The sequence below is a fragment of the Aulostomus chinensis genome, chromosome 1 (assembly GCF_037954235.1).
Source record: "Aulostomus chinensis isolate RoL2024-O1b breed Wild chromosome 1, RoL_Achi_v1.0, whole genome shotgun sequence".
NCBI lineage: Eukaryota > Metazoa > Chordata > Actinopteri > Syngnathiformes > Aulostomidae > Aulostomus > Aulostomus chinensis.
Window position 1 is genome coordinate 4277599 of NC_141320.1, and position 25741 is coordinate 4303339.

The 25741-nt window shown below is 45.9% G+C and overlaps 15 non-coding genes and 1 pseudogene across 15 annotated transcripts; all 16 read right to left on the bottom strand.

Annotated features, from left to right (window-relative positions):
- Nucleotides 1-1010: 1010 nt before the first annotated feature.
- LOC147270062 (U2 spliceosomal RNA) lies at nt 1011-1120 on the bottom strand (annotated as a pseudogene).
- A 586-nt stretch (nt 1121-1706) lies between these two features.
- LOC147270063 (U1 spliceosomal RNA) lies at nt 1707-1870 on the bottom strand. The gene has a single exon (XR_015116636.1). It is a non-coding gene; the product is annotated as a U1 spliceosomal RNA (small nuclear RNA).
- A 542-nt stretch (nt 1871-2412) lies between these two features.
- LOC147270064 (U2 spliceosomal RNA) lies at nt 2413-2603 on the bottom strand. The gene has a single exon (XR_015116434.1). It is a non-coding gene; the product is annotated as a U2 spliceosomal RNA (small nuclear RNA).
- Nucleotides 2604-3189: 586 nt separating this feature from the next.
- LOC147270065 (U1 spliceosomal RNA) lies at nt 3190-3353 on the bottom strand. Its single transcript, XR_015116651.1, has one exon. It is a non-coding gene; the product is annotated as a U1 spliceosomal RNA (small nuclear RNA).
- A 542-nt stretch (nt 3354-3895) lies between these two features.
- On the bottom strand, nt 3896-4086 carry LOC147270066 (U2 spliceosomal RNA). The gene has a single exon (XR_015116400.1). It is a non-coding gene; the product is annotated as a U2 spliceosomal RNA (small nuclear RNA).
- A 586-nt stretch (nt 4087-4672) lies between these two features.
- Nucleotides 4673-4836, bottom strand: LOC147270067 (U1 spliceosomal RNA). The gene has a single exon (XR_015117001.1). It is a non-coding gene; the product is annotated as a U1 spliceosomal RNA (small nuclear RNA).
- Nucleotides 4837-5378: 542 nt separating this feature from the next.
- Nucleotides 5379-5569, bottom strand: LOC147270068 (U2 spliceosomal RNA). Its single transcript, XR_015117443.1, has one exon. It is a non-coding gene; the product is annotated as a U2 spliceosomal RNA (small nuclear RNA).
- A 586-nt stretch (nt 5570-6155) lies between these two features.
- LOC147270069 (U1 spliceosomal RNA) lies at nt 6156-6320 on the bottom strand. The gene has a single exon (XR_015117014.1). It is a non-coding gene; the product is annotated as a U1 spliceosomal RNA (small nuclear RNA).
- A 542-nt stretch (nt 6321-6862) lies between these two features.
- LOC147270070 (U2 spliceosomal RNA) lies at nt 6863-7053 on the bottom strand. Its single transcript, XR_015116403.1, has one exon. It is a non-coding gene; the product is annotated as a U2 spliceosomal RNA (small nuclear RNA).
- Nucleotides 7054-7639: 586 nt separating this feature from the next.
- On the bottom strand, nt 7640-7803 carry LOC147270071 (U1 spliceosomal RNA). The gene has a single exon (XR_015117003.1). It is a non-coding gene; the product is annotated as a U1 spliceosomal RNA (small nuclear RNA).
- Nucleotides 7804-8345: 542 nt separating this feature from the next.
- Nucleotides 8346-8536, bottom strand: LOC147270072 (U2 spliceosomal RNA). Its single transcript, XR_015117070.1, has one exon. It is a non-coding gene; the product is annotated as a U2 spliceosomal RNA (small nuclear RNA).
- A 586-nt stretch (nt 8537-9122) lies between these two features.
- Nucleotides 9123-9286, bottom strand: LOC147270073 (U1 spliceosomal RNA). The gene has a single exon (XR_015116745.1). It is a non-coding gene; the product is annotated as a U1 spliceosomal RNA (small nuclear RNA).
- Nucleotides 9287-9828: 542 nt separating this feature from the next.
- Nucleotides 9829-10019, bottom strand: LOC147270074 (U2 spliceosomal RNA). The gene has a single exon (XR_015117071.1). It is a non-coding gene; the product is annotated as a U2 spliceosomal RNA (small nuclear RNA).
- Nucleotides 10020-10605: 586 nt separating this feature from the next.
- Nucleotides 10606-10769, bottom strand: LOC147270075 (U1 spliceosomal RNA). Its single transcript, XR_015116752.1, has one exon. It is a non-coding gene; the product is annotated as a U1 spliceosomal RNA (small nuclear RNA).
- A 542-nt stretch (nt 10770-11311) lies between these two features.
- LOC147270076 (U2 spliceosomal RNA) lies at nt 11312-11502 on the bottom strand. The gene has a single exon (XR_015116409.1). It is a non-coding gene; the product is annotated as a U2 spliceosomal RNA (small nuclear RNA).
- A 586-nt stretch (nt 11503-12088) lies between these two features.
- LOC147270077 (U1 spliceosomal RNA) lies at nt 12089-12252 on the bottom strand. The gene has a single exon (XR_015116894.1). It is a non-coding gene; the product is annotated as a U1 spliceosomal RNA (small nuclear RNA).
- Between the last annotated feature and the right edge of the window lie 13489 nt (nt 12253-25741).

Genomic DNA, 25741 nt, shown 5'->3' on the forward strand with positions numbered 1-25741 from the left:
TGCTAATGATCTCAAACTGATGCTACAGTGATGTTGTAAGAATTGCTAATGATATCAAAATGATGTGACGGTCATGTAGTAAGAATTGCTAATGAACTCAAAATAATGCCAACAGTAATGTAGCGATAGTTGCTAATAAACTCAGTGATGCTTACAGTAATGTCGTAAGTGTTTCGAACAACCTCAAAGTGATGGTGACAGTCATGTAGTAAGAGTTGCTACGAACCTCAAAATAATGCGACAGTGATGTCGGAAGAACTGCTAAGGAACTCAAAATGATGCTAACTGTAATGTCGTGAAAGTTTCGAATAACCTCAAAGTGATGCTGACAGTCATGCAGTAAGAGTTGCTACGAACCTCAAAATAATGCGACAGTGATGTCAGAAGAATTGCTAATGATCTCAAAATGATGCGACAGTGATGTAGTGAAAGTTTCGAATAACCTCAAAGTGATGCTGACAGTCACCTGGTTAGAGTTGCGAGTAACCTAAAAATGATGCTGAGAGTAATGTAGTAAGAGTTGCTAATAACCTCAAAGTGATGCTGACAGTGATGTCGGAAGAATTGTTAATGAACTCAAAGTGATGCTGACAGTCATGTAGTGATAGTTGCTAATAAACTCAGTTATGCTTACAGTAACGTAGTAAGTGTTTTGAACAACCTCAAAGTGAAGCTGACAGTCATGTAGTAAGAGTTGCTACTAACCTCAAAATTATACTACGGTGATGTCGTAAGAATTGCTAATGATCTCAAAATGATGCTACAGTGATGCCGGAAGAATTGCTAATGAATTCAAGAATGATGCTGACAGTAATGTAGTGATGGTTGCTAATAAACTCAAAGTGATGCTGACAGTAATTTATGAAGAGTTGCTAAAAACCTTAAAATAATGACACAGTAATGTAGTAAGAGTTGCTATGAAACTAAAAATAATGCGACAGTGATGTAAGAAGAATTGCTAATGATCTGAGATGAGAGTCAGGGTTTTCCAAGTTGATCTCCTCCCACGCATGAATTCTCTCTGGTATCCTTCCACTTACTTACTTAGGGAACGTACCAGATATTAAACTGATAAGAACAGATACTACACTTGATCTTAGCCAAAAGGCCGAGAAGCGATGCCTGTCAGCCACCCGACGTGAGAGCCAGCACCCCCGGTACAGCCAATCCCGGCCGCGGCTGTGGGCAGGAACTGCAACATTTTGGGTGGCGACACAAAATGCAGTGCCATAAACACTACATCTGGCACACTGGTTGTCCCCACTGCTATCCAAAGCAAAGGCAATCGGTGCCTTCACCCTGCTATGCTAGTGGGGCGACTCAAAGTAAAACAAAGCGGTGTTCAAAGCCACAAGCCAGCGACTCATCCTGGAGTCGGGGTTTTCCAAGTTGATCTCCTCCCACGCATGAATTCTCTGGTATCATTCCACTTACTGCGAAGACGAGCCGTGGATGTATTGTCCTGAGCTCAGGGCTTGTCAGATACCATGACCCTCAACTAAATGTGGCAGAAACCCTGCCCTCTTCATTTAGGGCTGGAAGGTGTGAGAGATACTGGGAGCTCATCGAGGCTACGTCCTCCGCGGTCTCCTCAGGCTGGCCAGCACAAGAGGAGACCGCCAACTGGCCGGGACAGGCGGTCACCGTTGTTGTTGTTGCCGCCGTGGTCGGCCTTTCTTTCTTTCTTTCCTTTTTTCACACGATCACAGGGGAGAGCGCGGACGCAGTCCCCCACTGTCAGAAATTATGCAGTTGAGATTCCCACATTTGGGGAATTCACCAGGGTCAGCACAGCCCCAGTGCAATGGCTGAGCCTCACCCGGGGAGAACCACCTTGCTGATCATGGTATCTCCCCTGCCAGGTAAGTATGACTCGCTGAGCTTAGGAACAGACATGAGCTCCAAGGACACAGCCTTCTGACTGACAGGCAGGGAGGCCGACACAGCGCCTGATCTTTCCTACCTTGTGCCAATCTGCCGCGTGCGCAGCCCCCTTTGTTTCTCACAACGATGCCGGATGTCGGATATCCCAAGCCCGGGAAGCTCAGGCACATTGAAGGTTCAGGTCTTTCAGAGTGCATTCCAAAGCCTTTTGGGAAAGGCTCAGAGAGCAGTGCCGTCAGCGGACCTCCATCCTTATCTGGAGTGCAAACGGAGCCACAACTTGACGCCCAGCGGCAGCGCGGGCGGAAATCCAGCCCCGGCCTCATGTGCAGCACTCGAGAGTTGGCCTGAAGAGCACGGGATTTGCTCCTGACAAAAGGGGAGGGGCCCGCACTGTTCCTGGAAGGCCATTGCGGCCGCAGGCTGAGGAAAAGCTGCAGTGCAGGAGGAGAACCCTGGTCCGGCTTTGGGTGGAGCAGGTGAGCGAGTGCCTGGCGGAGGCTTGTTTTATTTCCGACGAGAAATGCGGGGCATTGCACCACTCCTGGAAACACTGCAATACCAGGTTGATGCGTGGAAAGGACGGAGCAAGCTCCCGTTCCATCTCCCTGTTCCAAAAAGCAAGTTAATATATGGTTCCCGGATAGGGAACGTACCAGATACTAAACTGACAAGAACAGATACTACACTTGATCTTAGCCAAAAGGCCGAGAAGCGATGCCTGTCAGCCACCCGACGTGAGAGTCAGCACCCCCGGTACAGCCAATCCCGGCCGCGGCTGTGGGCAGGAACTGCAACATTTTGGGTGGCGACACAAAATGCAGTGCCATAAACACTACATCTGGCACACTGGTTGTCCCCACTGCTATCCAAAGCAAAGGCAATCGGTGCCTTCACCCTGCTATGCTAGTGGGGCGACTCAAAGTAAAACAAAGCGGTGTTCAAAGCCACAAGCCAGCGACTCATCCTGGAGTCGGGGTTTTCCAAGTTGATCTCCTCCCACGCATGAATTCTCTGGTATCATTCCCCTTACTGCGAAGACGAGCCGTGGATGTATTGTCCTGAGCTCAGGGCTTGTCAGATACCATGACCCTCAACTAAATGTGGCAGAAACCCTGCCCTCTTCATTTAGGGCTGGAAGGTGTGAGAGATACTGGGAGCTCATCGAGGCTACGTCCTCCGCGGTCTCCTCAGGCTGGCCAGCACAAGAGGAGACCGCCAACTGGCCGAGACAGGCGGTCACCGTTGTTGTTGTTGCCGCCGTGGTCGGCCTTTCTTTCTTTCTTTCCTTTTTTCACACGATCACAGGGGAGAGCGCGGACGCAGTCCCCCACTGTCAGAAATTATGCAGTTGAGATTCCCACATTTGGGGAATTCACCAGGGTCAGCACAGCCCCAGTGCAATGGCTGAGCCTCACCCGGGGAGAACCACCTTGCTGATCATGGTATCTCCCCTGCCAGGTAAGTATGACTCGCTGAGCTTAGGAACAGACATGAGCTCCAGGGACACAGCCTTCTGACTGACAGGCAGGGAGGCCGACACAGCGCCTGATCTTTCCTACCTTGTGCCAATCTGCCGCGTGCGCAGCCCCCTTTGTTTCTCACAACGATGCCGGATGTCGGATATCCCAAGCCCGGGAAGCTCAGGCACATTGAAGGTTCAGGTCTTTCAGAGTGCATTCCAAAGCCTTTTGGGAAAGGCTCCGAGAGCAGTGCCGTCAGCGGACCTCCATCCTTATCTGGAGTGCAAACGGAGCCACAACTTGACGCCCAGCGGCAGCGCGGGCGGAAATCCAGCCCCGGCCTCATGTGCAGCACTCGAGAGTTGGCCTGAAGAGCACGGGATTTGCTCCTGACAAAAGGGGAGGGGCCCGCACTGTTCCTGGAAGGCCATTGCGGCCGCAGGCTGAGGAAAAGCTGCAGTGCAGGAGGAGAACCCTGGTCCGGCTTTGGGTGGAGCAGGTGAGCGAGTGCCTGGCGGAGGCTTGTTTTATTTCCGACGAGAAATGCGGGGCATTGCACCACTCCTGGAAACACTGCAATACCAGGTTGATGCGTGGAAAGGACGGAGCAAGCTCCCGTTCCATCTCCCTGTTCCAAAAAGCAATTTAATATATGGTTCCCGGATAGGGGACGTACCAGATATTAAACTGACAAGAACAGATACTACACTTGATCTTAGCCAAAAGGCCGAGAAGCGATGCCTGTCAGCCACCCGACGTGAGAGCCAGCACCCCCGGTACAGCCAATCCCGGCCGCGGCTGTGGGCAGGAACTGCAACATTTTGGGTGGCGACACAAAATGCAGTGCCATAAACACTACATCTGGCACACTGGTTGTCCCCACTGCTATCCAAAGCAAAGGCAATCGGTGCCTTCACCCTGCTATGCTAGTGGGGCGACTCAAAGTAAAACAAAGCGGTGTTCAAAGCCACAAGCCAGCGACTCATCCTGGAGTCGGGGTTTTCCAAGTTGATCTCCTCCCACGCATGAATTCTCTGGTATCATTCCCCTTACTGCGAAGACGAGCCGTGGATGTATTGTCCTGAGCTCAGGGCTTGTCAGATACCATGACCCTCAACTAAATGTGGCAGAAACCCTGCCCTCTTCATTTAGGGCTGGAAGGTGTGAGAGATACTGGGAGCTCATCGAGGCTACGTCCTCCGCGGTCTCCTCAGGCTGGCCAGCACAAGAGGAGACCGCCAACTGGCCGAGACAGGCGGTCACCGTTGTTGTTGTTGCCGCCGTGGTCGGCCTTTCTTTCTTTCTTTCCTTTTTTCACACGATCACAGGGGAGAGCGCGGAAGTAGTCCCCCACTGTCAGAAATTATGCAGTTGAGATTCCCACATTTGGGGAATTCACCAGGGTCAGCACAGCCCCAGTGCAATGGCTGAGCCTCACCCGGGGAGAACCACCTTGCTGATCATGGTATCTCCCCTGCCAGGTAAGTATGACTCGCTGAGCTTAGGAACAGACATGAGCTCCAGGGACACAGCCTTCTGACTGACAGGCAGGGAGGCCGACACAGCGCCTGATCTTTCCTACCTTGTGCCAATCTGCCGCGTGCGCAGCCCCCTTTGTTTCTCACAACGATGCCGGATGTCGGATATCCCAAGCCCGGGAAGCTCAGGCACATTGAAGGTTCAGGTCTTTCAGAGTGCATTCCAAAGCCTTTTGGGAAAGGCTCCGAGAGCAGTGCCGTCAGCGGACCTCCATCCTTATCTGGAGTGCAAACGGAGCCACAACTTGACGCCCAGCGGCAGCGCGGGCGGAAATCCAGCCCCGGCCTCATGTGCAGCACTCGAGAGTTGGCCTGAAGAGCACGGGATTTGCTCCTGACAAAAGGGGAGGGGCCCGCACTGTTCCTGGAAGGCCATTGCGGCCGCAGGCTGAGGAAAAGCTGCAGTGCAGGAGGAGAACCCTGGTCCGGCTTTGGGTGGAGCAGGTGAGCGAGTGCCTGGCGGAGGCTTGTTTTATTTCCGACGAGAAATGCGGGGCATTGCACCACTCCTGGAAACACTGCAATACCAGGTTGATGCGTGGAAAGGACGGAGCAAGCTCCCGTTCCATCTCCCTGTTCCAAAAAGCAATTTAATACATGGTTCCCGGATAGGGAACGTACCAGATATTAAACTGACAAGAACAGATACTACACTTGATCTTAGCCAAAAGGCCGAGAAGCGATGCCTGTCAGCCACCCGACGTGAGAGCCAGCACCCCCGGTACAGCCAATCCCGGCCGCGGCTGTGGGCAGGAACTGCAACATTTTGGGTGGCGACACAAAATGCAGTGCCATAAACACTACATCTGGCACACTGGTTGTCCCCACTGCTATCCAAAGCAAAGGCAATCGGTGCCTTCACCCTGCTATGCTAGTGGGGCGACTCAAAGTAAAACAAAGCGGTGTTCAAAGCCACAAGCCAGCGACTCATCCTGGAGTCGGGGTTTTCCAAGTTGATCTCCTCCCACGCATGAATTCTCTGGTATCATTCCCCTTACTGCGAAGACGAGCCGTGGATGTATTGTCCTGAGCTCAGGGCTTGTCAGATACCATGACCCTCAACTAAATGTGGCAGAAACCCTGCCCTCTTCATTTAGGGCTGGAAGGTGTGAGAGATACTGGGAGCTCATCGAGGCTACGTCCTCCGCGGTCTCCTCAGGCTGGCCAGCACAAGAGGAGACCGCCAACTGGCCGAGACAGGCGGTCACCGTTGTTGTTGTTGCCGCCGTGGTCGGCCTTTCTTTCTTTCTTTCCTTTTTTCACACGATCACAGGGGAGAGCGCGGACGCAGTCCCCCACTGTCAGAATTTTTTGCAGTTGAGATTCCCACATTTGGGGAATTCACCAGGGTCAGCACAGCCCCAGTGCAATGGCTGAGCCTCACCCGGGGAGAACCACCTTGCTGATCATGGTATCTCCCCTGCCAGGTAAGTATGACTCGCTGAGCTTAGGAACAGACATGAGCTCCAGGGACACAGCCTTCTGACTGACAGGCAGGGAGGCCGACACAGCGCCTGATCTTTCCTACCTTGTGCCAATCTGCCGCGTGCGCAGCCCCCTTTGTTTCTCACAACGATGCCGGATGTCGGATATCCCAAGCCCGGGAAGCTCAGGCACATTGAAGGTTCAGGTCTTTCAGAGTGCATTCCAAAGCCTTTTGGGAAAGGCTCCGAGAGCAGTGCCGTCAGCGGACCTCCATCCTTATCTGGAGTGCAAACGGAGCCACAACTTGACGCCCAGCGGCAGCGCGGGCGGAAATCCAGCCCCGGCCTCATGTGCAGCACTCGAGAGTTGGCCTGAAGAGCACGGGATTTGCTCCTGACAAAAGGGGAGGGGCCCGCACTGTTCCTGGAAGGCCATTGCGGCCGCAGGCTGAGGAAAAGCTGCAGTGCAGGAGGAGAACCCTGGTCCGGCTTTGGGTGGAGCAGGTGAGCGAGTGCCTGGCGGAGGCTTGTTTTATTTCCGACGAGAAATGCGGGGCATTGCACCACTCCTGGAAACACTGCAATACCAGGTTGATGCGTGGAAAGGACGGAGCAAGCTCCCGTTCCATCTCCCTGTTCCAAAAAGCAATTTAATATATGGTTCCCGGATAGGGGACGTACCAGATATTAAACTGACAAGAACAGATACTACACTTGATCTTAGCCAAAAGGCCGAGAAGCGATGCCTGTCAGCCACCCGACGTGAGAGCCAGCACCCCCGGTACAGCCAATCCCGGCCGCGGCTGTGGGCAGGAACTGCAACATTTTGGGTGGCGACACAAAATGCAGTGCCATAAACACTACATCTGGCACACTGGTTGTCCCCACTGCTATCCAAAGCAAAGGCAATCGGTGCCTTCACCCTGCTATGCTAGTGGGGCGACTCAAAGTAAAACAAAGCGGTGTTCAAAGCCACAAGCCAGCGACTCATCCTGGAGTCGGGGTTTTCCAAGTTGATCTCCTCCCACGCATGAATTCTCTGGTATCATTCCCCTTACTGCGAAGACGAGCCGTGGATGTATTGTCCTGAGCTCAGGGCTTGTCAGATACCATGACCCTCAACTAAATGTGGCAGAAACCCTGCCCTCTTCATTTAGGGCTGGAAGGTGTGAGAGATACTGGGAGCTCATCGAGGCTACGTCCTCCGCGGTCTCCTCAGGCTGGCCAGCACAAGAGGAGACCGCCAACTGGCCGAGACAGGCGGTCACCGTTGTTGTTGTTGCCGCCGTGGTCGGCCTTTCTTTCTTTCTTTCCTTTTTTCACACGATCACAGGGGAGAGCGCGGAAGTAGTCCCCCACTGTCAGAAATTATGCAGTTGAGATTCCCACATTTGGGGAATTCACCAGGGTCAGCACAGCCCCAGTGCAATGGCTGAGCCTCACCCGGGGAGAACCACCTTGCTGATCATGGTATCTCCCCTGCCAGGTAAGTATGACTCGCTGAGCTTAGGAACAGACATGAGCTCCAGGGACACAGCCTTCTGACTGACAGGCAGGGAGGCCAACACAGCGCCTGATCTTTCCTACCTTGTGCCAATCTGCCGCGTGCGCAGCCCCCTTTGTTTCTCACAACGATGCCGGATGTCGGATATCCCAAGCCCGAGAAGCTCAGGCACATTGAAGGTTCAGGTCTTTCAGAGTGCATTCCAAAGCCTTTTGGGAAAGGCTCCGAGAGCAGTGCCGTCAGCGGACCTCCATCCTTATCTGGAGTGCAAACGGAGCCACAACTTGACGCCCAGCGGCAGCGCGGGCGGAAATCCAGCCCCGGCCTCATGTGCAGCACTCGAGAGTTGGCCTGAAGAGCACGGGATTTGCTCCTGACAAAAGGGGAGGGGCCCGCACTGTTCCTGGAAGGCCATTGCGGCCGCAGGCTGAGGAAAAGCTGCAGTGCAGGAGGAGAACCCTGGTCCGGCTTTGGGTGGAGCAGGTGAGCGAGTGCCTGGCGGAGGCTTGTTTTATTTCCGACGAGAAATGCGGGGCATTGCACCACTCCTGGAAACACTGCAATACCAGGTTGATGCGTGGAAAGGACGGAGCAAGCTCCCGTTCCATCTCCCTGTTCCAAAAAGCAATTTAATATATGGTTCCCGGATAGGGAACGTACCAGATATTAAACTGATAAGAACAGATACTACACTTGATCTTAGCCAAAAGGCCGAGAAGCGATACCTGTCAGCCACCCGACGTGAGAGCCAGCACCCCCGGTACAGCCAATCCCGGCCGCGGCTGTGGGCAGGAACTGCAACATTTTGGGTGGCGACAAAAAATGCAGTGCCATAAACACTACATCTGGCACACTGGTTGTCCCCACTGCTATCCAAAGCAAAGGCAATCGGTGCCTTCACCCTGCTATGCTAGTGGGGCGACTCAAAGTAAAACAAAGCGGTGTTCAAAGCCACAAGCCAGCGACTCATCCTGGAGTCGGGGTTTTCCAAGTTGATCTCCTCCCACGCATGAATTCTCTGGTATCATTCCACTTACTGCGAAGACGAGCCGTGGATGTATTGTCCTGAGCTCAGGGCTTGTCAGATACCATGACCCTCAACTAAATGTGGCAGAAACCCTGCCCTCTTCATTTAGGGCTGGAAGGTTTGAGAGATACTGGGAGCTCATCGAGGCTACGTCCTCCGCGGTCTCCTCAGGCTGGCCAGCACAAGAGGAGACCGCCAACTGGCCGGGACAGGCGGTCACCGTTGTTGTTGTTGCCGCCGTGGTCGGCCTTTCTTTCTTTCCTTCCTTTTTTCACACGATCACAGGGGAGAGCGCGGACGCAGTCCCCCACTGCCAGAAATTATGCAGTTGAGATTCCCACATTTGGGGAATTCACCAGGGTCAGCACAGCCCCAGTGCAATGGCTGAGCCTCACCCGGGGAGAACCACCTTGCTGATCATGGTATCACCCCTGCCAGGTAAGTATGACTCGCTGAGCTTAGGAACAGACATGAGCTCCAGGGACACAGCCTTCTGACTGACAGGCAGGGAGGCCGACACAGCGCCTGATCTTTCCTACCTTGTGCCAATCTGCCGCGTGCGCAGCCCCCTTTGTTTCTCACAACGATGCCGGATGTCGGATATCCCAAGCCCGAGAAGCTCAGGCACATTGAAGGTTCAGGTCTTTCAGAGTGCATTCCAAAGCCTTTTGGGAAAGGCTCCGAGAGCAGTGCCGTCAGCGGACCTCCATCCTTATCTGGAGTGCAAACGGAGCCACAACTTGACGCCCAGCGGCAGCGCGGGCGGAAATCCAGCCCCGGCCTCATGTGCAGCACTCGAGAGTTGGCCTGAAGAGCACGGGATTTGCTCCTGACAAAAGGGGAGGGGCCCGCACTGTTCCTGGAAGGCCATTGCGGCCGCAGGCTGAGGAAAAGCTGCAGTGCAGGAGGAGAACCCTGGTCCGGCTTTGGGTGGAGCAGGTGAGCGAGTGCCTGGCGGAGGCTTGTTTTATTTCCGACGAGAAATGCGGGGCATTGCACCACTCCTGGAAACACTGCAATACCAGGTTGATGCGTGGAAAGGACGGAGCAAGCTCCCGTTCCATCTCCCTGTTCCAAAAAGCAATTTAATATATGGTTCCCGGATAGGGAACGTACCAGATATTAAACTGATAAGAACAGATACTACACTTGATCTTAGCCAAAAGGCCGAGAAGCGATACCTGTCAGCCACCCGACGTGAGAGCCAGCACCCCCGGTACAGCCAATCCCGGCCGCGGCTGTGGGCAGGAACTGCAACATTTTGGGTGGCGACAAAAAATGCAGTGCCATAAACACTACATCTGGCACACTGGTTGTCCCCACTGCTATCCAAAGCAAAGGCAATCGGTGCCTTCACCCTGCTATGCTAGTGGGGCGACTCAAAGTAAAACAAAGCGGTGTTCAAAGCCACAAGCCAGCGACTCATCCTGGAGTCGGGGTTTTCCAAGTTGATCTCCTCCCACGCATGAATTCTCTGGTATCATTCCACTTACTGCGAAGACGAGCCGTGGATGTATTGTCCTGAGCTCAGGGCTTGTCAGATACCATGACCCTCAACTAAATGTGGCAGAAACCCTGCCCTCTTCATTTAGGGCTGGAAGGTTTGAGAGATACTGGGAGCTCATCGAGGCTACGTCCTCCGCGGTCTCCTCAGGCTGGCCAGCACAAGAGGAGACCGCCAACTGGCCGGGACAGGCGGTCACCGTTGTTGTTGTTGCCGCCGTGGTCGGCCTTTCTTTCTTTCCTTCCTTTTTTCACACGATCACAGGGGAGAGCGCGGACGCAGTCCCCCACTGCCAGAAATTATGCAGTTGAGATTCCCACATTTGGGGAATTCACCAGGGTCAGCACAGCCCCAGTGCAATGGCTGAGCCTCACCCGGGGAGAACCACCTTGCTGATCATGGTATCACCCCTGCCAGGTAAGTATGACTCGCTGAGCTTAGGAACAGACATGAGCTCCAGGGACACAGCCTTCTGACTGACAGGCAGGGAGGCCGACACAGCGCCTGATCTTTCCTACCTTGTGCCAATCTGCCGCGTGCGCAGCCCCCTTTGTTTCTCACAACGATGCCGGATGTCGGATATCCCAAGCCCGGGAAGCTCAGGCACATTGAAGGTTCAGGTCTTTCAGAGTGCATTCCAAAGCCTTTTGGGAAAGGCTCCGAGAGCAGTGCCGTCAGCGGACCTCCATCCTTATCTGGAGTGCAAACGGAGCCACAACATGACGCCCAGCGGCAGCGCGGGCGGAAATCCAGCCCCGGCCTCATGTGCAGCACTCGAGAGTTGGCCTGAAGAGCACGGGATTTGCTCCTGACAAAAGGGGAGGGGCCCGCACTGTTCCTGGAAGGCCATTGCGGCCGCAGGCTGAGGAAAAGCTGCAGTGCAGGAGGAGAACCCTGGTCCGGCTTTGGGTGGAGCAGGTGAGCGAGTGCCTGGCGGAGGCTTGTTTTATTTCCGACGAGAAATGCGGGGCATTGCACCACTCCTGGAAACACTGCAATACCAGGTTGAAGCGTGGAAAGGACGGAGCAAGCTCCCGTTCCATCTCCCTGTTCCAAAAAGCAATTTAATATATGGTTCCTGGATAGGGAACGTACCAGATATTAAACTGATAAGAACAGATACTACACTTGATCTTAGCCAAAAGGCCGAGAAGCGATGCCTGTCAGCCACCCGACGTGAGAGCCAGCACCCCCGGTACAGCCAATCCCGGCCGCGGCTGTGGGCAGGAACTGCAACATTTTGGGTGGCGACACAAAATGCAGTGCCATAAACACTACATCTGGCACACTGGTTGTCCCCACTGCTATCCAAAGCAAAGGCAATCGGTGCCTTCACCCTGCTATGCTAGTGGGGCGACTCAAAGTAAAACAAAGCGGTGTTCAAAGCCACAAGCCAGCGACTCATCCTGGAGTCGGGGTTTTCCAAGTTGATCTCCTCCCACGCATGAATTCTCTGGTATCATTCCACTTACTGCGAAGACGAGCCGTGGATGTATTGTCCTGAGCTCAGGGCTTGTCAGATACCATGACCCTCAACTAAATGTGGCAGAAACCCTGCCCTCTTCATTTAGGGCTGGAAGGTGTGAGAGATACTGGGAGCTCATCGAGGCTACGTCCTCCGCGGTCTCCTCAGGCTGGCCAGCACAAGAGGAGACCGCCAACTGGCCGGGACAGGCGGTCACCGTTGTTGTTGTTGCCGCCGTGGTCGGCCTTTCTTTCTTTCTTTCCTTTTTTCACACGATCACAGGGGAGAGCGCGGACGCAGTCCCCCACTGTCAGAAATTATGCAGTTGAGATTCCCACATTTGGGGAATTCACCAGGGTCAGCACAGCCCCAGTGCTATGGCTGAGCCTCACCCGGGGAGAACCACCTTGCTGATCATGGTATCTCCCCTGCCAGGTAAGTATGACTCGCTGAGCTTAGGAACAGACATGAGCTCCAGGGACACAGCCTTCTGACTGACAGGCAGGGAGGCCGACACAGCGCCTGATCTTTCCTACCTTGTGCCAATCTGCCGCGTGCGCAGCCCCCTTTGTTTCTCACAACGATGCCGGATGTCGGATATCCCAAGCCCGGGAAGCTCGACCGATGCCGTTTTCAAGGCTCACCTTGTCGCTCGGTGAACCAGCGTGGCCTCGAGCCGCATTAGAATTGCTAATGAACTCAAAATGATGCTAAAAGTAATGTTGTGAAAGTTTCGAATAACCTCAAAGTAATGCTGACAGTCATGTAGTAAGAGTTTCTATGAACTTCAAAATAATGCGACAATGATGTCGGAAGAATTGCTAATAATCTCAAAATAATGCGACAGTGATGTCGGAGGAAATGCTAATGAACTCAAAATGATGCTGACGGTAATTTTGGAAAAGTTGAAACTAACCTCAAATTGACAATACAGTGATGTCGTAAGAATTGCTAATAAACTCAAAATGATGCTAACAGTAATGTAGTGATAGTTGCTAATAAACTCAGTGATGCTTACAGTAATGTAGTAAGTGTTTCAAACAACCTCAAAGTGATGCTGACAGTCATGTAGTAAGAGTTGCTACTAACCTCAAAATAATGCAACAGTAATGTAGTAAGAATTGCTAATGAACTCAAAATGATGCTGACAGTAATCTAGTGAGAGCTGCTATTAACCTCAAAATGATTCTGACAGTAATGTAGTGAGAGCTGCTAATAACGTCAAAATAATGCAACAGTAAAGTAGAAAGAGTTGCTACGAACCTCAAAATAATGCGATAGTGATGTCGGAAGAATTGCTAATGATCTCAAAATGATGCGACAGTGATGTAGTAAGAATTGCTAATGAACTCAAAATGATGCTAACAGTAATGGAGTGAAAGTTTTGAATAACCTAAAAGTGATGCTGACAGTAATGTAGTAAAAGTTGCTACGAACCTCAAAATATTGCGACAGTGATGTCGGAAGAATTGCTAATGAACTCAAAATGATGTTAACAGTAATGTAGTGATAGTTGCTAATTAACTCAGTGATGCTTAAAGTAATTAGTCAGTGTTTTGAACAACCTCAAAGTGATGCTGACAGTCAGTTAGAAAGAGTTGCTTAAAATAATGCAACAGTAATGTAGTAAGAGTTGCTAACAACCTCAAAATAATGCGACAGTGATGTCAGAAGAATTGGTAATAACCTCAAAATGATGCTGAAAGTGATGTCGGAAGAATTGCTAATGAACTTAAAATGATGCTAACTGTAATGTAGTGATAGTTGCTAATCAACTCAGTGATGCTTACAGCAATGTAGTAAGTGTTTCGAATAACCTCAAAGTGATGCTGACAGTCATGTAGTAAGAGTTGCTACGAAACTCAAAATAATGCTACTGTGATGTCGTAAGAATTGCTAATAAACTCAAAATGATACTAACAGTAATGTAGTGAAAGTTTCGAATAACCTCAAAGTGATGCTGACAGTCATGTGGTTAGAGCTGCGAGTAACCTAAAAATGATGATGACAGTGATGTCGTAAGAATTGCTATTGAACTCAAAACGATGCTAACAGTCACGTGGTGATGGATGCTAATAAACTCAGTGATGCTGACAGTAATGTAGTAATAGTTGCTAATAACCTCAAAATGATGCGACAGTGATGTCGTAAGAATTGCTAATGAACTCAAAATGATGCGACAGTGATGTTGTAAGAATTGCTAATGAACTCAAAATGATGCTGACGGTAATCTAGTAAGAGTTGCTAAAAAACTCAAAATAATGCGAAAGTGATGTCGTAAGAATTGCTAATAAACTCAAAATAATACTGACATTATTGTAGTAATAGTTGCTACGAACCTCAAAATGATGCTACCGTGATGTTCTAAGGATTGCTAACAAACTGAAAGTGATGCTGACAGTAATGTAGTGAAAGTTTCGAATAACCTCAAAGTGATGCTGACAGTCTTGTAGTAATATTTGCTACGAACCTCAAAACGATTCTACAGTGATGTAATTAAAGTTACTAATGATCTCAAAATGATGCTGATAGTGATGTCGTAAGATTTGCGAATAACCTCAAAAAATGCTACAGTGATGTAGGAAGAGTTGCTAACGACCTCAAAAACAATGCTACAGGGATGTAGGAAGAGTTGCTAATAACCTCAAAATAATGCGACAGAGATGTCGTAAGAATTGCTAATGAAATCAAAATAATGCTAACAGTAATGCAGTGAAAGATTCGAATAACCTCAATGATAATAATGAACTCAAAATGATGCTGACAGTGATGTAATGAGAGTATCTACTAATTTCAAAAAGATGCGAAAGTGATGTCATGAGAGTTGCTTCTAACCTAATAAATGATGCGAAAGTGATGTGGTGAGAGTTGCTACTATCCTCAAAATGATGCTACAGTGATGTAGTGAGAGTTTCGATGAACCTCAAAATGATGCTCCAGTGATGTACTGAGAGTTGCTGAAAACCTTAAAATGATGCTGACAGTCATGTAGTGAGAGTTGCTACTATCCTCCAAATGATGCTACAGTGATGTAGTGAGAGTTTCGATGAACCTCAAAATGATGCTCCAGTGATGTACTGAGAGTTGCTTAAAATCTCAAAATAATGCGACAGTGATGTGGTGAGAGTTGCTTCTGTCACGACCCGGCTCAGAAATCGTGACATCGAAGGAGGGAGACGCAGACTAAACGTGAAACACAACTAATAATTTATTATTAGTAACGCAAAATCAACACAAGGCAAACCATAACGTACAGTGGAGTGTGGTTATCAGTAGTGTCAGTGGTGAGTGCGAGTGTGTGCATGAGTGTACAGGGGGTGTATGTGTGCGGTGTGATGGATGCAGAGAACTAAACAAGACATAACTCAAGAAACACAACCATCGCTCCGACGTGGGCCAGGAGGAGTGAGCGAGAGACAACCGGCCAGGTTGATCGCCTGCTTTATAGCTGGGAGACGCCGGGCCCAGGTGCTCCCAATTAGTCAGCAGCTCCGCCCCATGAAGCTCGAACCTGAGAAGGGAAGGAAGTCAAAAATAATGCAACGCCCCCATGCCCGTGACCGTGGGGACGTGACACTACGAACCTCAATATGATGCTCCAGTAATGTAGTGAGAGTTGCTACTAATCTAAGAAATGATGCTCCAGTGATGTAAAAAGAATTGCTACAAACCTAAGAAATGATGCAACAGTGATTTAGTGAGAGTTGCTTAAAACCTCAAAATGATGCTACAGTGATGTAGTGAGAGTTGCTACGAAGCTCAAAATGATGCTACAGTGATGTCGTAAGAGTTGCTAAAAATCTCAAAATGATGCTTCAGTGATGTTGTGAGAGTTGCTAAAAACCTCAAAATGATGCTCCAGTGATGTAGTGAGAGTTGCTTCAAACCTTAAAATGATGCTGACAGTCATGAAGTGAGAGTTGCTACTTTCCTCAAAATGATGCTGTCAGTAATGTAGTGAGAGTTGCTACGAACCTCAAAATGATGCTACAGTGATGTGGTGAGAGTTGCGAAAAACCTCAAAATGATGCTACAGTAATGTAGTGAGAGTTGCTACGAACCTCAAAATGATGCTAACAGTAATGTAGTGAGAGTTGCTACGAACCTCAAAATGATGCTACAGTGATGTGGTGAGAGTTGCGAAAAACCTCAAAATGATGCTACAGTAATGAAGTGAGAGTTGCTAAAAACCTCAAAATGATGCTACAGTGATGTAGTGAGAGTTGCTACTAACCTCAAAATGATGCTACAGTTATGTAGTGAGAGTTGCTTAAAATCTATGGATGATGCTACAGTGATGTGGTGAGAGTTGCTTGAAACCTTAAAATGATGCTGACAGTCATTTAGTGAGAGTTGCTACTATCCTCCAAATGATGCTACAGTGATGTAGTGAGAGTTGCTAAAAATCTCAAAATGATGCTTCAGTGATGTAGTGAGAGTTGCTACTTATCTCAAAATAATGCTACAGTGATGTAGTGAGAGTTGCTAAAACCCTAAAAATGATACTGACAGTAGTGTAGTGTGAGTTTCTGTTAACTCAAAATAATGCTACAGTGATGTAGTGAGAGTTGCTACAAACCTCAAAATGATGCCAAAGTGATGTCATGAGAGCTGCTACGAACCTCAAAATGATGCTAAAGTCATTTAGTGAGAGTTGCTAAAAACCTAAAAATGATACTGACAGTAATGTAGTGTGAGTTTCTGTTAACTCAAAATAATGCTACAGTGATGTAGTGAGAGTTGCTACCAACCTTAAAATGATGCTGATAGTGATGTAGTGAGAGTTGCTAAAAATCTCAAAATGATGCTATCAGTAATGTTGTGACAGTTGCTAAAAACCTCAAACTGATGCTACAGTGATGTAGTGAGAGTTGCTACTAATCTCAAAATGATGCTGACACTCATGAAGTGGGAGTTTCAAAAATCCTCAAAATGATGCTACAGTGATGTAGTGAGAGTTGCTACGATGCTCAAATGATGCTACAGTGATGTAATAAGAATTGCCACTAACCAAACAAATGATGCTACAGTGATGTAGTGAGAGTTGCGAAAAACCTCAAAATGATGCCACAATAATGTAGTGAGAGTTGCGACTAACCTCAAAATGATGCTGATAGTGATGTCATGAGAGTTGCTACGAACCTCAAAATGATGCTGAAGTGATGTAATGAGACTTGCTACTAACCTAAGAAAGGATGCTACAGTGATGTGGTGAGAGTTCTACGAACCTCAAAATGATGCTGACAGTAATGTAGTGAGAATTGCTACGAAACTTTAAATGATTCGACAGTGGTGTAGTAAGAGTTACTACTATCCTCAAAATGATGCTTCAGTGATGTAGTAAGAGTTGCTACTACCCTAAGAAATGATGCTCCAGTGATGTGGTGAGAGTTGCTAAAAACCTCAAAATGATGCTGACAGTAATGTAGTGAGAGTTTCTGCTAAACTCAAAATAAGGCTACAGTGATGTAGTGAGAGTTTCAACTATTCTCAAAATGATTCTTCAGTGATGTAGTGAGAGTTGCTACTAACCTCAAAATGATGTTACACTGATGTGGTGAGAGTTCTACGAACCTCAAAATGATGCTCAAGTGATGTAATGACAGTTGCTACTAATTTAAAAATGATGCTAAAGTGATGTCATGAGAGTTGCTACGAACCTCAAAATGATGCTGAAGTGATGTAATGAGACTTGCTACTAACCTAAGAAAGGATGCTACAGTGATGTGGTGAGAGTTCTACGAACCTCAAAATGATGCTGACAGTAATGTAGTGAGAATTGCTACGAACCTTTAAATGATTCGACAGTGGTGTAGTAAGAGTTACTACTATCCTCAAAATGATGCTTCAGTGATGTAGTAAGAGTTGCTACTACCCTAAGAAATGATGCTCCAGTGATGTGGTGAGAGTTGCTAAAAACCTCAAAATGATGCTGACAGTAATGTAGTGAGAGTTTCTGCTAAACTCAAAATAAGGCTACAGTGATGTAGTGAGAGTTTCAACTATTCTCAAAATGATTCTTCAGTGATGTAGTGAGAGTTGCTACTAACCTCAAAATGATGTTACACTGATGTGGTGAGAGGTCTACGAACCTCAAAATGATGCTCAAGTGATGTAATGACAGTTGCTACTAATTTAAAAATGATGCTAAAGTGATGTAATGAGAGTTGCTCCGAACCGAAGAAATGATGCGACAGTGATGTAGTGAGAGTCACTAGGAAGCTCAAATTGATGCTGACAGTAATGTAGTGAGAGTTGATTAAAACCTAAAAATTGATGCTAAAGTCATGGAGTGAGAGTTGCTACGAACCTCAAAATGATGCAGTGATGAAGTAAGAGTTGACACTATCCTCAAATTGATGCTTACAGTAATGTAGTGAGAGTTTCTTCTTAACTGAAAATAAAGCTACAGTAATGTAGTGAGATTTTCTTCTTAACTGAAAATAAAGCTACAGTGATGTAGTGAGAGTTTCTTCTTAACTGAAAATAAAGCTACAGTGATGTAGTGAGAGTTTCTTCTCACATAAGAAATGATAACCAAGTGACGTAATGAGAGATGCTACGAACCTAAGAAATGATGCTACAGTGTTGTAGTGAGAGTTGCAACTAATGTCAAAATGATGCTAAAGTGATGTAATGAGAGTTGCTAATAACCTCAAAATGATGCTACAGTGATGTAGTAAGAGTTGCTCATGACATCAAAATGATGCTACAGTGATGTGGTGAGAGTTGATAGTAATTTCAAAATCATGCCAAAGTGATGTAATGAGAGTGGCTACTTAAGAAATGATGCTACAGTGATGTGGTGAGAGTTGCTACGAACCTAAAAAATGATGCTACAGTCATGTAGTGAGAGTTGCTAAAAACCTCAAAATGATGCTGACAGTGATGTAATGAGAGTTGCTACTAACCTAAGAAATGATGCCACAGTGATGGGGTGAGAGTTGCGACTAATCTCAAAATGATGCTAAAGTGATGCAGTAAGAGTTGCTTAAAACCTTAAAATGATGCTGACAGTCATGTAGTGAGAGTTGCTTAAAATCTCAAAATGATGCGACAGTGATGTGGTGAGAGTTGCTACTATGCTTCAAATGATGCTACAATGATGTAGTGAGAGTTGCTTAAAATCTCAAAATGATGTGACAGTGATGTGGTAATAGTTTCAAAAAACTCAAAATGATGCTCCAGTGATGTAGTCAGAGTTGCTACGAACCTCAAAATGATGCTGACAGTCATGAAGTGAGATTTGCTACTATCCTCAAAATGATGCTACAGTGATGTGGTGAGAATTGCTAAAAATCTCATAATGATGCGAAAGTGATGTGATGAGAGTTGCTCAAAACCTCAAATGATGCTGTCAGTAATGTAGTGAGAGTTGCTACGAACCTCAAAATGATGCTCCAGTGATGTAGTGAGAGTTGCTACGAACCTCAAAATGATGCTACAGTAATGTAGTAGGAGTTACTAAAAATCTAAAAATGATGCTGAAGTGATGGGGGGAGAGTTGCTAAAATCCTCAAAATGATGCTACAGGATGTAGTGAGAGTTGCCACGAACCTCAAAATGATGCTACAGTAATGTAGTGAGAGTTGCTACGAAGCTCAAAATGATGCAACAGTAATGTGGTGAGAGTTGCTTAAAACCTCAAAATGATGCTACAGTAATGTGGTGAGAGTTGCTTAAAACCTCAAAATGATGCTACAGTGATGTAGTGAGAGTTGCTACGGACCTGAAAATGATGCTCCAGTGATGCAGTAAGAGTTGCTTAAAACCTCAAAATGATTCTACAGTGATGTGGTGAGAGTTTCTTAAAATCTCAAAATGATGCGACAATGATGTGGTAAGAGTTGCGAAAGACCTCAAAATGATGCTGACAGTAATGTGGTGAGAGTTGCTAAAAATCTCAAAATGATGCTAAAGTGATATAGTGAGAGTTGCTACGAACCTCAAAATGATGCTCCAGTGATGTGGTGAGAGTTGCAACTATCCTCCAAATGATGCTACAGTGATGTAGTGAGAGTTGCTTAAAATCTCAAATGATGCAACAGTGATGTAGAGAGAGTTGCTACGATCCTCAAAATGATGCTACAGTAATGTATTAGGTTGCTAAAACCTCAAAATGATGCTACAGTGATGTAGTGAGAGTTGCTACGAACGTCAAAATGATGCTCCAGTGATGTGGTAAGAGTTGCTAAAAATCTCAAAATGATGCTACAGTGATGTAGTGAGAGTTGCCACGAACCTCAAAATGATGCACCAGTAATGTAGTGAGAGTTGCTCCGAACCTAAAAATGATGCGACAGTAATGTGGTAAGAGTTGCTAAAAATCTCAAAATGAAGCTAAAGTGATGTGGTGAGAGTTGAAAAAAAAAATCAAAATGATGCTGTCAGTAATGTAGTGAGAGTTGCTACGACCCTCAAAATGATGCTACAGTGATGTAGTGAGAGTTGCTAAAAACCTCAAAATGATGCTACAGTGATACAGTGAGAGTTGCTACTCATCGAAGAAATGATGCTAAAGTGATGTAGTGAGAGTTGCTTCAAATCTCAAAATGATGCTACAGTGATGTGGTGAGAGTTTCTTAAAATCTTAAAATGATGCGACAGTGATATGGTGAGAGTTGCTACTATCCTCCAAATGATGCTACAGTGATGTTGTGAGAGTTGCTTAAAATCTCAAAATGATGCGACAGTGATGTGGTGAGAGTTGCTACTATCCTTCAAATGATGCGACAATGATGTAGTGAGAGTTGCTTAAAATCTCAAAATGATGTGACAGTGATGTGGTAATAGTTTCAAAAAACTCAAAATGATGCTCCAGTGATGTAGTCAGAGTTGCTACGAACCTCAAAATGATGCTGACAGTCATGAAGTGAGATTTGCTACTATCCTCAAAATGATGCTACAGTGATGTGGTGAGAATTGCTAAAAATCTCATAATGATGCGAAAGTGATGTGATGAGAGTTGCTCAAAACCTCAAATGATGCTGTCAGTAATGTAGTGAGAGTTGCTACGAACCTCAAAATGATGCTCCAGTGATGTAGTGAGAGTTGCTACGAACCTCAAAATGATGCTACAGTAATGTAGTAGGACTTACTAAAAATCTAAAAATGATGCTGAAGTGATGGGGGGAGAGTTGCTAAAATCCTCAAAATGATGCTACAGGATGTAGTGAGAGTTGCCACGAACCTCAAAATGATGCTACAGTAATGTAGTGAGAGTTGCTACGAAGCTCAAAATGATGCAACAGTAATGTGGTGAGAGTTGCTTAAAACCTCAAAATGATGCTACAGTAATGTGGTGAGAGTTGCTTAAAACCTCAAAATGATGCTACAGTGATGTAGTGAGAGTTGCTACGGACCTGAAAATGATGCTCCAGTGATGCAGTAAGAGTTGCTTAAAACCTCAAAATGATTCTACAGTGATGTGGTGAGAGTTTCTTAAAATCTCAAAATGATGCGACAGTGATGTGGTAAGAGTTGCGAAAGACCTCAAAATGATGCTGACAGTAATGTGGTGAGAGTTGCTAAAAATCTCAAAATGATGCTAAAGTGATATAGTGAGAGTTGCTACGAACCTCAAAATGATGCTCCAGTGATGTGGTGAGAGTTGCTACTATCCTCCAAATGATGCGACAGTGATGTAGTGAGAGTTGCTTAAAATCTCAAATGATGCAACAGTGATGTAGAGAGAGTTGCTACGATCCTCAAAATGATGCTACAGTAATGTATTAGGTTGCTAAAACCTCAAAATGATGCTACAGTGATGTAGTGAGAGTTGCTACGAACGTCAAAATGATGCTCTAGTGATGTGGTAAGAGTTGCTAAAAATCTCAAAATGATGCTAAAGTGATGTGGTGAGAGTTGCTAAAATCCTCAAAATGATGCTACAGTGATGTAGTGAGAGTTGCCACGAACCTCAAAATGATGCACCAGTAATGTAGTGAGAGTTGCTCCGAACCTAAAAATGATGCGACAGTAATGTGGTAAGAGTTGCTAAAAATCTCAAAATGATGCTAAAGTGATGTGGTGAGAGTTGAAAAAAAAAATCAAAATGATGCTGTCAAGTAATGTAGTGAGAGTTGCTACGACCCTCAAAATGATGCTACAGTGATGTAGTGAGAGTTGCTAAAAACCTCAAAATGATGCTACAGTGATACAGTGAGAGTTGCTACTCATCGAAGAAATGATGCTAAAGTGATGTAGTGAGAGTTGCTTCAAATCTCAAAATGATGCTACAGTGATGTGGTGAGAGTTTCTTAAAATCTTAAAATGATGCGACAGTGATATGGTGAGAGTTGCTACTATCCTCCAAATGATGCTACAGTGATGTTGTGAGAGTTGCTACGAACCTCAAAATGATGCTCCAGTGATGTGGTGAGAGTTGCTTCTATCCTCCAAATGATGCTACAGTGATGTAGTGAGAGTTGCTTAAAATCTCAAATGATGCTACAGTCATGTAGTGAGAGTTGCTACGGACCTCAAAATGATGCTCCAGTGATGCAGTAAGAGTTGCTTAAAACCTCAAAATGATGCTGATAGTAATGTAGTGAGAGTTGTTAAGAACCTCAAAATGATGCTACAGTGATGTGGTGAGAGTTGCTACGAACCTCAAAATGATTCTACAGTGATGTAGAGAGAGTTGCTATGATCCTCAAAATGATGCTACAGTAATGTATTAGGTTGCTAAAAACCTCAAAATGATGCTACAGTGATGTAGTGAGAGTTGCTACGATCCTCAAAATGATTCTACAGTGATGTAGAGAGAGTTGCTATGATCCTCAAAATGATGCTACAGTAATGTATTAGGTTGCTAAAAACCTCAAAATGATGCTACAGTGATGTAGTGAGAGTTGCTACGATCCTCAAAATGATGCTACAGTAATGTATTCGGTTGACTAAAAACCTCAAAATGATGCTCCAGTGATGCAGTAAGAGTTGCTTAAAACCTTTAAAAATGATGCTGACAGTCATGTAGTGACAGTTGCTACTATCCTCCAAATGATGCTACAGTGATGTCGTGACAGTTGCTAAAAATCTCAAAATGATGTGACAGTGATGTGGTAATAGTTTCAAAAAACTCAAAATGATGCTCCAGTGATGTAGTAAGAGTTGCTACGAACCTCAAAATGATGCTGACAGTCATGAAGTGAGATTTGCTACTATCCTCAAAATGATGCTACAGTGATGTAGGAAGAGTTGCTAAAAACCTCAAAATGATGCTGCAGTGATGTAGTGAGAGTTGCTACTAATCTAAGAAATGATGCTAAAGTGATGTGTTGAGAGTTGCTTCAAATCTCAAAATGATCCTCCAGTGATGCAGTAAGAGTTGCTTAAAACCTTAAAATGATGCCACAGTGATGTGGTGAGAGTTGCTACTAACCTAAAAAATGATGCTACAGTCATGTAGTGAGAGTTGCAAAAAACCTCAAAATGATGCTGACAGTGATGTAATGAGAGTTGCTACTAACCTAAGAAATGATGCCACAGTGATGGGGTGAGAGTTGCTACTAATCTGAAAATGATGCTAAAGTGATGTAATGAGAGTTGCTACTAATCTAAGAAATGATGCTACAGTGATGTGGTGAGAGTTGCTACAAACCTAAGAACTGATGCCACAGTGATGTAGTGATAGTTGCTAAAAACCTAAAAATGAGGCTCCAGTAATGTGGTGAGAGTTGCTACTATCCTCAAAATGATGCTAAAGTTATATGGTGAGAGTTGCTACTAATCTCAAAATGATGCTGAAAGTGATGTCGTGAAAGTTTCTACGAACCTCAAAATGATGCTACAGTGATGTGGTGAGAGTTGCTACAAACCTAAGAAATGATGCCACTGTGATGTAGTGATACTTGCTACTAATCTCAAAATGATGCTAAAGTGATGTTGTGAGAGTTGCTATGTACCTAAGAAATGATGCTACTGTGATGTGGTGAGAATTGTTACCGACCTCAAAATGATGCTAGAGTGATGTAGTGAGAGTTGCTACTAATCTCAAAATGATGCTAAAGTGATGTTGTGAAAGTTGCTATGTACCTAAGAAATGATGCTACAGTGATGTGGTGAGAGTTGTTACCGACCTCAAAATGATGCAAGAGTGATGTCGTGAGAGTTGCTCCTAACCTAAAAATGATGCTTACAGTGATGTCGTGAGAGTTGCTACTATCCTCAAAATGATGCTGAAAGTGATGAAGTGAGAGTTGCTACAAACCTCAAAATGATGGTGACAGTCATGTAGTGAGAGTTGCTAGGAACCTCAAAATGATGCTACAGTAATGTGGTGAGAGTTGCTTAAAACCTCAAAATGATGCGACAGTGATGTAGTGAGAGTTGCTACGGACCTGAAAATGATGCTCCAGTGATGCAGTAAGAGTTGCTTAAAACCTCAAAATGATGCTACAGTGATGTGGTGAGAGTTTCTTAAAATCTCAAAATGATGCGACAGTGATGTGGTAAGAGTTGCGAAAGACCTTAAAATGATGCTGACAGTAATGTGGTGAGAGTTGCTAAAAATCTCAAAATGATGCTAAAGTGATATAGTGAGAGTTGCTACGAACCTCAAAATGATGCTCCAGTGATGTGGTGAGAGTTGCTACTATCCTCCAAATGATGCTACAGTGATGTAGTGAGAGTTGCTTAAAATCTCAAATGATGCAACAGTGATGTAGTGAGAGTTACTACGATCCTCAAAATGATGCTACAGTAATGTATTAGGTTGCTAAAACCTCAAAATGATGCTACAGTGATGTAGTGAGAGTTGCTACGAACGTCAAAATGATGCTCCAGTGATGTAGTAAGAGTTGCTTAAAACCTTAAAATGATGCTGACAGTCATGTAGTGAGAGTTGCTACTATCCTCAAAATGATGCTAAAGTGATGTGATGAGAGTTGCTAAAAATCTCAAAATGATGCTGTAAGTAATGAAGTGAGACTTGCTACGAACCTCAATAATGCTACAGTAATGTTGTAAGTCTTGCTAAAAATCTCAAAATGATGCTAAAGTGATGTGGTGAGAGTTGCTAAAATCCTCAAAATGATGCTACAGTGATGTAGTGAGAGTTGCCACGAACCTCAAAATGATGCACCAGTAATGTAGTGAGAGTTGCTCCGAACCTAAAAATGATGCGACAGTGATGTGGTAAGAGTTGCTAAAAATCTCAAAATGAAGCTAAAGTGATGTGGTGAGAGTTGAAAAAAAAATCAAAATGATGCTGTCAGTAATGTAGTGAGAGTTGCTACGACCCTCAAAATGATGCTACAGTGATGTAGTGAGAGTTGCTAAAAACCTCAAAATGATGCTACAGTGATACAGTGAGAGTTGCTACTCATCGAAGAAATGATGCTAAAGTGATGTAGTGAGAGTTGCTTCATATCTCAAAATGATGCTACAGTGATGTGGTGAGAGTTTCTTAAAATCTTAAAATGATGCGACACTGATATGGTGAGAGTTTCTACTATCCTCCAAATGATGCTACAGTGATGTAGTGAGAGTTGCTTAAAATCTCAAATGATGCTACAGTGATGTAGTGAGAGTTGCTACGGACCTCAAAATGATGCTCCAGTGATGCAGTAAGAGTTGCTTAAAACCTCAAAATGATGCTGACAGTCATGTAGTGAGAGTTGTTAAGAACCTCAAAATGATGCTACAGTGATGTGGTGAGAGTTGATAGTAATTTCAAAATCATGCCAAAGTGATGTAATGAGAGTTGCTACTTACTTAAGAAATGATGCTACAGTGATGTGGTGAGAGTTGCTACGAACCTCAAAATGATGCTAAAGTAATGTGGTGAGAGTTGCTACGAACCTCAAAATGATTCTACAGTGATGTAGTGAGAGTTGCTACGATCCTCAAAATGATGCTACAGTAATGTATTAGGTTGCTAAAAACCTCAAAATGATGCTACAGTGATGTAGTGAGAGTTGCTACGATCCT